Consider the following 10,055-nt stretch of genomic DNA (forward strand, 5'->3'; position numbering starts at 1 on the left):
CATGAGGTGAAACATAATTTTGGATATTCCACTTTCAAATGCAGTCAGCATGATTTCTTCTTTTTAACGTTTCTCATCAAATTTTACCTGATGGTTTTAGCATCTATGATGATTATTGCCTTGACCCATTATTTTATTAGGGATTGCAAATGGTGATTTTATTTTATCATTCCTTTTGCATTTATTTGCTAGAAATGTTCTGCATACAAGACCTTTTCCTCAGCAACAGTTGGTTATACTGAAATATAACTTATGCAGAAAAGTGGAATTAAATGCTCAATACATTCCATATATTTGTTGTTTTTTATAGTAATGGCTTGATGACCCAGCAAATTCTGGTGATGACCAATGGGTTTTTAAAAATATTTTTAAAAATATCTGCTATATTTTAATCAGATACTATTATTATTATTTTTTTGCTCCTCAAATTTGGCTCACTGTAGTCTGTTAGGAGACTCTCCAACTTGGCTCTTAAGTACTTTTGACATCTTTTTCTTTGGCCTCACATAAACAATACATGAAAGAAGAGATGAAATTTGTGTCTCAGACGTTCAAAGAAAATGTGTTCTTGGCTCGGAAGACAATTTATAAAGAGGATTAAAAAACACTAAGAAAACAATGTTGAAATAACTGTTCAAAGTTTCTCCTCTGAAGTAGATGATGGTCATTTATGTACTGCATTCTAGATATGGCTGATATGTATATATATTCTTAAAAACCCAACAGTGTCACATTATTTTACAGGCATACCTTAAATGTCATCTTAATTTTAAACCAACTGACACAGAAATTCATAATATTATGGTCCTATTTATTAATCATCCTGTATTAATCATACTGTACTGCTTATTAATCATCCTTTTTATGTGCTGAGGATCCAGAGATGAAAAACAAGACAAAAGAGTTGTACTGACTCAAAAAGTTGGTAATATAGTTTAGGTTCCAGAGGAAAACCAATTTGGCTTCTGTAAAGAAAAGCAGAGCACACTGATAAGGAGCTCAGGTTTTGGATTCAGAGGAATATGGATCCTGACTCCTCCAAATCCTGGCTCTGAAGCCTTTCAAAGTCAGCTAACATTTTCAGGTTTCAGTTTCCTCATCTGTGAAACAGTGTAATACTACTGATTTCATAGCGCAGGGATAAGTACGTAATAAAATACTTGTTTTTTTTGTTTGTTTTTTTTGAGACGGAGTCTCTCTCTGTCACCCGGGCTGGAGTGCAGTGGCCGGATCTCAGCTCACTGCAAGCTCCGCCTCCCGGGTTCACGCCATTCTCCTGCCTCAGCCTCCCGAGCAGCTGGGACTACAGGCGCCCGCCACCTCGCCCGGCTAGCTTTTTGTATTTTTTAGAGACGGGGTTTCACCGTGTTAGCTAGGATGATCTCGATCTCCTGACCTCGTGATCCGCCCGTCTTGGCCTCCCAAAGTGCTGGGATTACAGGTGTGAGCCACCGCGCCCGGCCCATAATAAAATACTTGTAAAGCATTCAGCACAGGATATAGAGTAGTGACTGGTGAGAACAGCATTTGGTAAAGATGTCTGACTAGGGTTGACAGGGGCAGGGAGGGAAGCTCACCATGGTGGAGGTGAGATATTCGAAGGAACAATCTGCTGGCTTTTCAAGTCATTAATTTGTGTCACACCTTAGGATTCTTTGTAACATTTCTGAATGAAAAGGGGCTTTGGAGGCCATCTATCTAACTGCCCCCCCCCAACCAATTTTCTACTTAAGAAAATCAAGGCCCAATAAAGTTAAATGGCTCATATGCATATCACTACCATGCAACCACTAATGACAGAACTCAGAACAAGCAGTATTTGTCCAACAGAAATATAATACAAACTACAGATGTGATTTTCAATTTTCTAGTAATCCTTTGTATATTTCATGTTTACAGCACATTTTAATTTAGACTAACAGCATTGTAGATACTCAGTAACCACATGTGACAAATGACTAGTGTTTTGGACAATACAGATCTGTTTTAGTCCATATAATGTTGCTATAAAGGAATATCTGGGGCAGGGCAGTTCACAAAGAAAAGAGGTTTATTTGGCTTACAGTTCTGCAGGCTATACAAGAAGCATGGCACTGACATCTGCTTCTGTTGAGGGCCTCAGTCTGCTTCCACTCTTGGTAGAAGGTGAAGGGGCGCCCATGTAAGAAAAGATCACAGAGGTCACATGACAAGAGAAGAAGCAAGAGAGAGGAGAGGTGCCAGGCTCTTTTTAACAACCAGCTCTGGGGGAGCTAATAGAGAAAAAACTCACTCACCCCCAAGGGAGGGTGTCAACACACGAGTGTTTCACCCCCATGACCTAAACACCTCCCATTAGGATCCACCTCCAACATTGGGGATCAAGTTTCAATATGAGGTTTGAAGGGGTCAAACATCCAAACTCTAGAAAAATCCAAAGTTCAGTTCTCCTAATTCCTGAGCATATGGTTTCTTTGCTTCTCCACATGACTTTCTTGTTGTTTTCCATGTCAGAAATAATTGTCTTACAACGTACATGGGCCATTAAACATAATTTTTCATCTTGGAAAAAATGTCACTTGTGGTCCTGATGCATTTAGGGGAAGAAATTGTTTTAGGTAAGCCTTCCCTGGAGACCTACCACTTCTGGAAACTCTACCAGTGGTTTGTCAATAAACAATTTCAAATGAGAACACATTATTAGACACAAGGTGCTAATTGCAATCATAGAAATTTATATTTCTTTTCTTTTTTTTCCAGACAGGGTCTGACTCTGTCACCCAGACAGGAGTAGAGTGTTGCAATCTTGGCTCACTGCAACCTCCGCCTTTTGGGCTCAAGCAATCCTCCCACCTCAGGCTCCAGAGTGGTGTGGATTATAGTCATGAGCCACCATGTCTGGCTAATTTTCGTTTTTTTTTTTTTTTTTTTTTTTTTTTTTTTGTGGGAACAGAACAATAAACACCTTTATTACACGGGTGAAGACAAAACGATTTATTTGCCTTTTTGGGCCTTGATTTTCCTAAGATAGAACTCCAACTCTTTGCCCTATAGCACATAGCCATCTGCTGGGCCACACTGTCCCGGCCTGGAAGCAATGCACGCAAGAAGCTTGCCCTACTGGAACTGCTCCTCCAGGAGACTGCTGATTTTGGTATTCTTTTTCCTTTCATCATATTTCTTCTGAATTTTTGTAGATAGTTTTTTGTTTAAAATCTCTTCTTCCTCAGGAGTCAGCTTGGCTCCCTTCTTGCGGCCCAGGGGCAGCGCGTAGTGGGACTCGTACCACTGTCGGTACCGTGTGCTGTCGATGAGCACGATGCAGTTCTTCACCAGGGTCTTGGTACGGACCAGCTCATTATTAGATGCATTGTAGACAACATCGATGATCCTTGTTTTACGAGTACAACACTCTGAGCCCCAGGAGAAATTCCCTACATCCAGCCTCAGGTCACGGTATTTCTTGTTACCTCCCTGCACACGGACTGTGTGGATGCAGCGGGGGCCAATCTTGGTGTTGGCAGCCAGGCGCCCCAACTCATACTTCCGCTTCTTGTGTTAGGGCTTTCTCCTGCCCCCGGTTTTACCGCGCTTGTGCCAGTTGTCCCGAGAGATACCCATCACTTGGCGCTGGCTGGAAAGAGCAATTTTTGTATTTTATTAGAGAGAGAGTTTCACTATGTTGGCCAGGCTGTTCTCGAACTCCTGACCTCAAGTGATCTGCCCTCATTGGCCTCCAAAAGTGCTGGGATTACAGGCATGAGCCAACACGCACAACCAAGATTTCTATTTCTTTGATAATAAGTTTTTGCCTAAAAGTTTTATCAGAAAGTACATTATTAGTCATGGTCAAATTGTTGGCCCATCTCTAGCAGATGCACAAGTTTTGACAACATGCATTAACCTCTCTCCTGCCTTTCTTGTTTCTTTCCTATTTTAATTTCCCTTTAGCTTTTAGAAAATAGTATCATTTTAAAAATAAAATTATATGTATACCTGGCTTTAAGAATCAATAATTTCTTAAGATTTATTTTAAAGACAGCAGCATCTTTATACCCTATTTTCTACTTTCCCCTATCTGTGATCCTCCAGCTGCAAAGACTGAACTCTTACAGCTCTTTTTTTTCAGTTTAGGGCACACTTTTGAGACCTTTCCACTGTGGAAGAAGAGATTTAGCTTTCTCCCCCTCCACTTCCTGACCACCCCCTCCCTGCTTCCCCCTGAAATAAAAGCAATTTTATTATTCATCTAGTAGTCCAATAATACTTGTAATTACTGTCCTGTTCTCCTGCACCAACACCTCACACCCAGCAGAGTTATATCATAATTTTGGTCAGAAAATTCAGTGTTCAGCAATATGACTGATGTCTGTAAATACTATTCATGCCTTAGTCATGTGGTATACAATAATTGTTTTTCTTTTATTGTACTTTTTGTTCCCTGTTGGAGTTAATAATTTTGTTTTGTTGTTTTATTTAGAGTTTTAGGTAGATATCAACACCCAAACTCATTAACCTGAGAAGTGCAGCTTTATCTTTTGCCTGTAGGATGAGGAGATGAGAACTAGTTGCAACTAAGTGGGAGAGGTAGGAGGGAAAAGCATCTAGAAAGAGGGAAGGACATGTGCAAAGGCCCTGTGGCTAGGGGACAATGATAGATAAGGAACCACAAAGTGGCCAGTGTGAGTGCAACATGGAGAGAGAGGTAGAATAAACTGCTGGAGTGGGAAGAAGGAGCCAGGTCATCCACAATTTGTAGGCAGTGTTGATGGTTTGGTCTTGATTTTAATTATAGTTAGAAGAAATTTATTTAAGCATTTCCAGCAGGGGAGGGAGAGCCAGATTGAAATCTTTCTCTCTATTCTTTGCATTCCTTCATATTTTTTACAGTGATATTCTATTCTGTTTAAATTAGTCAGGATCATTTATTTTGTTTGCAATCAATAAACTTTAACTGGTTAAGGAGCTTTCTTACATATGGATTTTAATGTCAATACTCAGTTGGACTGGACTTCTTTATACTAGGTTCTGTTTTGTTCTGTTGTCTGAATGTTGCCTAGATCTACAGAAGATTCTTTTGTATGTGTAGTAAATAGTTTTTGGTTTCCTTTAATATATGTTGCTGCATTCAAATCAATTCACAGCTGTCATTTTCCAGGTACAGTTCTCAAGTTAAATCTCTTTTCAAGGTGTCTTTTATTATGTCAAAAAGAACTTTTAATTTATTTCTGCCATGTTCTCTCTGTAAGTCCTAAGAACTCCAGACATGACAATTGTCACTGCATGAGTCTACTGCAATTCATTTGTTTTGGTTTTTCCATTCATTCAAAAATGTTTATTTGTAAAAAGGACAAAAAAAAAAATACATAAGTACTCACACTGCTATTTTCTTTTCCACTACTTGATGAAAATTTTGTTCCTACCCATGCTATCTCTCCATTTACCTGTTATGTTGATTAGACCAATGAATGAACTAAGAATGAGGAGTGGTTTATTTCAAAATGGGCTGAGAGGTATTGCAAAATTTAAAAATGCCAAAAAATTAACAAAAAGTATTATGCCACTACAAAAGGGGGTTCTGGAGGGGAATGAGAAAATAGGAGTGTCTGTGAAGATAAGCCTATTGGGTAATATATTTTTTTTCAAAAATGAAGAGTGAAGAATGGGGAGAACAGTTTTGAGCAGTTAACATGAAGGTTGGCAGTGGAGAGAAATGGGAGAAGAAGAATTTTAAGGTGTTGATACAGGATTTCTCTCAGAGCTGCTTTTCCATCTGGAGACCTCTGTGGCTAGTGACACCCCTGCGCAGGCCTCACTCTGGCCCAGGCTTACCGCAGGAGGTATCCTACCCACTTGGCCCCCCAGGAAGCACTTGGCTTGCACTCCTGCCCGTATCTAACACTTGCTGCAGGATATGCGCTCAGCCCGCAGTTGGGCTGGGTGTACGTGACCTGTTTTTGCCTTGGGCACTGGTATCTGGATGAGGAGAACACAGTGGCACCTGAACAGGGATGCCAGTGACCCCAAATCCCTATAGAGGGTGTTACAGCATGCCAACAGCTCTTTTCGTCCCATTGTCTCACTCCAGCTTGTAGCTCTGGGGACTGGCCCTGCTGCTGCTTCCACCTCACCGCGGCTTCCCATCATGTGGGGCAGCTGCCCTCTGCCAGTGAAGGGCAGAGGGCTACAGTGTTCCAGTCTTTCTTTGTACCCACATTCAGCAGGTCCTGAGTTCTTGTCCCACATCCAAGAATAATGAGAGTACACTGACAACTGAAGTATGAAGGGAGTTTTATTGAGTGACAGCTGTCAGTGGGGAGGGGATCCAAGAGGGCAGCCTCCTCTCTGAAGTCGGATGCCCAAAGGTGAGCAGTCTCTAAGTGTGGCTGAGCCCAGGGCTTTTATTGGCTCAGAGTGGGTGAGTGCATGCTGATTGGTTTGTGAGTATGCAAAAAAGGCTAAAACAAAGGCACCACTCAAAGATGGACACAACAGTGTTAAAAAAAATTAGGGAAGGGTAAGTATATGTAAATAGGTGAAGAGGTGGGGATCAATGATAGGAAAGCATGCCAAATGGGAAGAGAGGCTCTTAATCTGGTCCACGGATTTATTCAAGACTCGTAGCTTGGCTTTCAGGCTTTACACTGTCTTTGGTTTGAAGGTGGGGTTTCACTGAGGACCACTCCTATCTGCCTAGGCATTTGTCTGCCTCCTGCCACTATCAGTGTGAAGCAGTGAAGTATTATTTTGTTTTAAATCAAATCTCTTAGTTAACTTGAAGAGTCAGAATCAGGATTCCATTTTGTTTGTTTGAATAATACACTGTGCTGAGAGTGGGCCATAAAGATCCCACTTATATTCCAGTAACGTAATTGTACAAAGATTGGGTAGCAGACAATGTAGTTAAAAGTAATTTACTGTAAATTGGCATGTCAGTGGTAGAGTTCTTTTTGGGTATGAAGAAATAGGCACTGGACATGGTCTGGAAGGATAATACAAGAGAACTAGCCAGCATTTCTGCATAAAACCATTTTGGATATATGACTTTGAGAGAGTATCCCAAGGGTCCAGGGAGATGAAGAGAGGGCCAAGCAACACGATGAGAGATGCCAGGACTTCAAGACAAAATATAGCCATTGAAAAATTCTCAATGGCAAAGATGGCTTTGAAATTTTAAGAACAGGGATTTATAATACTAGATTTAGGACTGTTTGCTCTGTATGCTATGATGAGATCCTCTTTTGTCATCACCAGCACTGCCCTGTGGGAATCATACTTTGGAAGTCATTTGGGTTCCCATAGGGTAGAAAGAAAATAATAGACGGCTAGCATGAGTGAGATTGAGACTTAAGAAGGATTTCTAAATAAGAGTAAGTAGTAATAATGAGAATATAAATCCCTAAAAATCTGTAGAAATCTTAGGCATTATGGATTAAGGTTGTGAATTTTTGAACATGGTCCTATAAAAGTGGATACAGACACATAGCTCACGAGATTAACACAACTTTTCTTCCATCATGATATCATTATGATTGTTTCTTTAGATGGTTTTTTTTTTTTTTTTGGCTGATGTGAAAATCCTCTACTGTCAGCTACTCGAGAAAGAATTTGCAAAGGCATTCTTGCTATCTGGAATGAAGGGATAATTTAATTCTGACAAAAAGACTTTGTTACACTTCTACCAGCAAAGTTGGCAAAATTACAAGATCTCTAATTTTTATGGGTTAGGTGGGTTCTTAGGGAAACCCAAGGCTAAATACCTTGAACAATTTGTTAAGGGTTCTGCAGTCTAAGAGGCCTCTAGGTCAGTGCAGCTGCAGGCAATTTGCAGGAGACTGGCAATGTGGTGTGTGGGCCCCAAGGCACTGAATGCTAATCGGAGACTGTCCCCTCCAAAAGCTTTTGCCATTCATCATTTTCACATCCAGATGGCTCCCATTGTCTTTCTATTCCTCTTTTTGTGCAAACTTGCTGCTCTTAAATCATGGTACATTAGTGTTGGAAGCAATTTTATTATTCATCTACTAGTCCAATTACCACTCTTTATAGAAGAGGAAACGGAAACCCAAAGAGGGTAAATATCATGGTCAAAACTACCCAGTTACTTTGTATCACAGCTGAGACAAGAACATTTTTATCTCTTGGATCTCAGCCCAGTGCTCATTCCACTTCAGCAGAATCTGATAATTTGGAGGAAAACTTGTAACACAGGAGTTGAAGTCAGATGATCACAAATTCAAACCTCATCTCTGTTACTTAATAACTGTTAGATCTCAGCCAGTTAATCACCAGTTTTCTAATTTGTAAAATGAGAATGATAATGAAACCTCTGTCACAGGCTGTCATGATGATAAATTGATATTGGAATTTGAAGTGCTTATCATAGTGCCTGGTAAATAGTAAGTGCTCAGTTAATTAGCTTTTATCAGCATGGCTCCAAATCTTTTCACATAACAATATAAATATGGTGTTTTTTAGAGGGGAGGGCTAAAGGAATGGATATTTTGTTTGTGAGCATCTGCAAAGGCATATTTGACATTATATACACTAATAGTATAATTCAGTCCAGTGATCAAGACTTGCTAGCCTGATGATTGTAAATGTCCTTCTATTGGAAACATTTTCTCAGAGAGTAGGAAGAATAAAAAATTTTAAGGTCTTTAATACTGCGCTGTCTATTGGTGGCTGGCACACTCATTGATAATAGTGATCAGTGGACCCTGTCATCAACTTGGGGTACCAAATACAGATCAGGGAGACATTTTGAATTCACGATACTGTGTGTATTTAAGAAGTAGTTTGATTTTTCAAGATTATAAAATTGGCTTCAAAATAAAACAACATTTAACCTTTCTGCAACTTCATAGAAGAGTTGCTGTATGTGTAAGCTTTCCAATTTTTAAAGGCATAGTTAATGCATTGACAAATCTTAAAAAAAAAGGCAGATGATGTTAAGCAAGTCGTAGTTCTCCCTTAAATTAATGTATGAATTGTCAGTTGAAGACAAAAAACTTGCAATCTTGGAAGGTGAGTAGTATCTGGAACATACTGGAATAAATACAGACTTGGAAAAAAATCAGCAAAAAAATCCCCCAAAACAAAAAAATGAACCCAAACCCAAAATGAAAACAAAAACAAAAAAATGCCAAACCATGATCAATGGTTTTTGAGATATTTACATTTATTTACTCTCTAGAGGTTTGTTTGTTTGTTTGTTTTGTGGATACAGCAAAAGAAACTGTATTGCTCTGTTGCCCAGGCTGGAGTGCAGTGGTGCGATGTTGGCTCACTGCAGCCTCAACTTGTTAGGCCCAAGCAATCCTCCTCCCTCAGCTCCCCAAGTAGCTGGGAGTATGGGTGACTGTCACCGTGCCAAGCTAGTTTTTGTATTTTTTGTAGAGACAGGTTTTACCACGTTGTCCAGGGTGGTCTCAAACTCCTGGGCTCAGGCAGTCTGCCCACCTGGACCTCCCAAAGTGCTGGGTTTACAGGTGTGAGCTACTGCTCCTGGCAAAGTATTTTTAAATAAAATTATAATGTCTTTACCATTAAACAAGTTCAGTTTTCATGACAACAAAGGCCTAAGGCCATGTTCTCCACACACCACTTGTACAGGAATTACTTGAGGGATGAATATTTAAGAGGCAAATTCTCTGGTTCTACCCTAGAGATGCTAGTTGAGATGGACTAGTGTGGGGCCCAGGACTTCCATCATGCTTCATATTTCTCCGTGTAATTCTTGGGCACTCTAAAATTTGAAAACCACTGGCCTAAGCAAAATCCTACTTTGGAATTTTGTTGCTTCAATCAAAAATATGCCATGAATTAAGAAAACCTAACATAAAAAAATCCTAGAACTAAAAATGACTAGATAATGATTATATGCATTACTTAAGGATTTCTTGTTTTATAAGAAGATCAATGTGCTTTTGAAAAAACAGTGATTTTTATGCATATGTGATGATTCTCCTCATCAAATTTAAATCTGATGAATGCTGCTAAATAAAACACCCCAAAACAAAAACAAACAAAAAACTTGAATACACACCCCACATCTGACTTTACCTATGATGTCT

At 39.7% G+C, this 10,055-nt stretch overlaps 1 pseudogene across 1 annotated transcript; it reads right to left on the bottom strand.

Moving 5' to 3' along the window:
- Nucleotides 1-2,924: 2,924 nt before the first annotated feature.
- LOC116273458 lies at nt 2,925-3,600 on the bottom strand (annotated as a pseudogene). Its single transcript, XR_004181786.1, has one exon. The product of XR_004181786.1 is annotated as a 40S ribosomal protein S8 pseudogene (transcript).
- Between the last annotated feature and the right edge of the window lie 6,455 nt (nt 3,601-10,055).

Source organism: Papio anubis, unplaced genomic scaffold (assembly GCF_008728515.1).
Source record: "Papio anubis isolate 15944 unplaced genomic scaffold, Panubis1.0 scaffold714, whole genome shotgun sequence".
Lineage (NCBI taxonomy): Eukaryota > Metazoa > Chordata > Mammalia > Primates > Cercopithecidae > Papio > Papio anubis.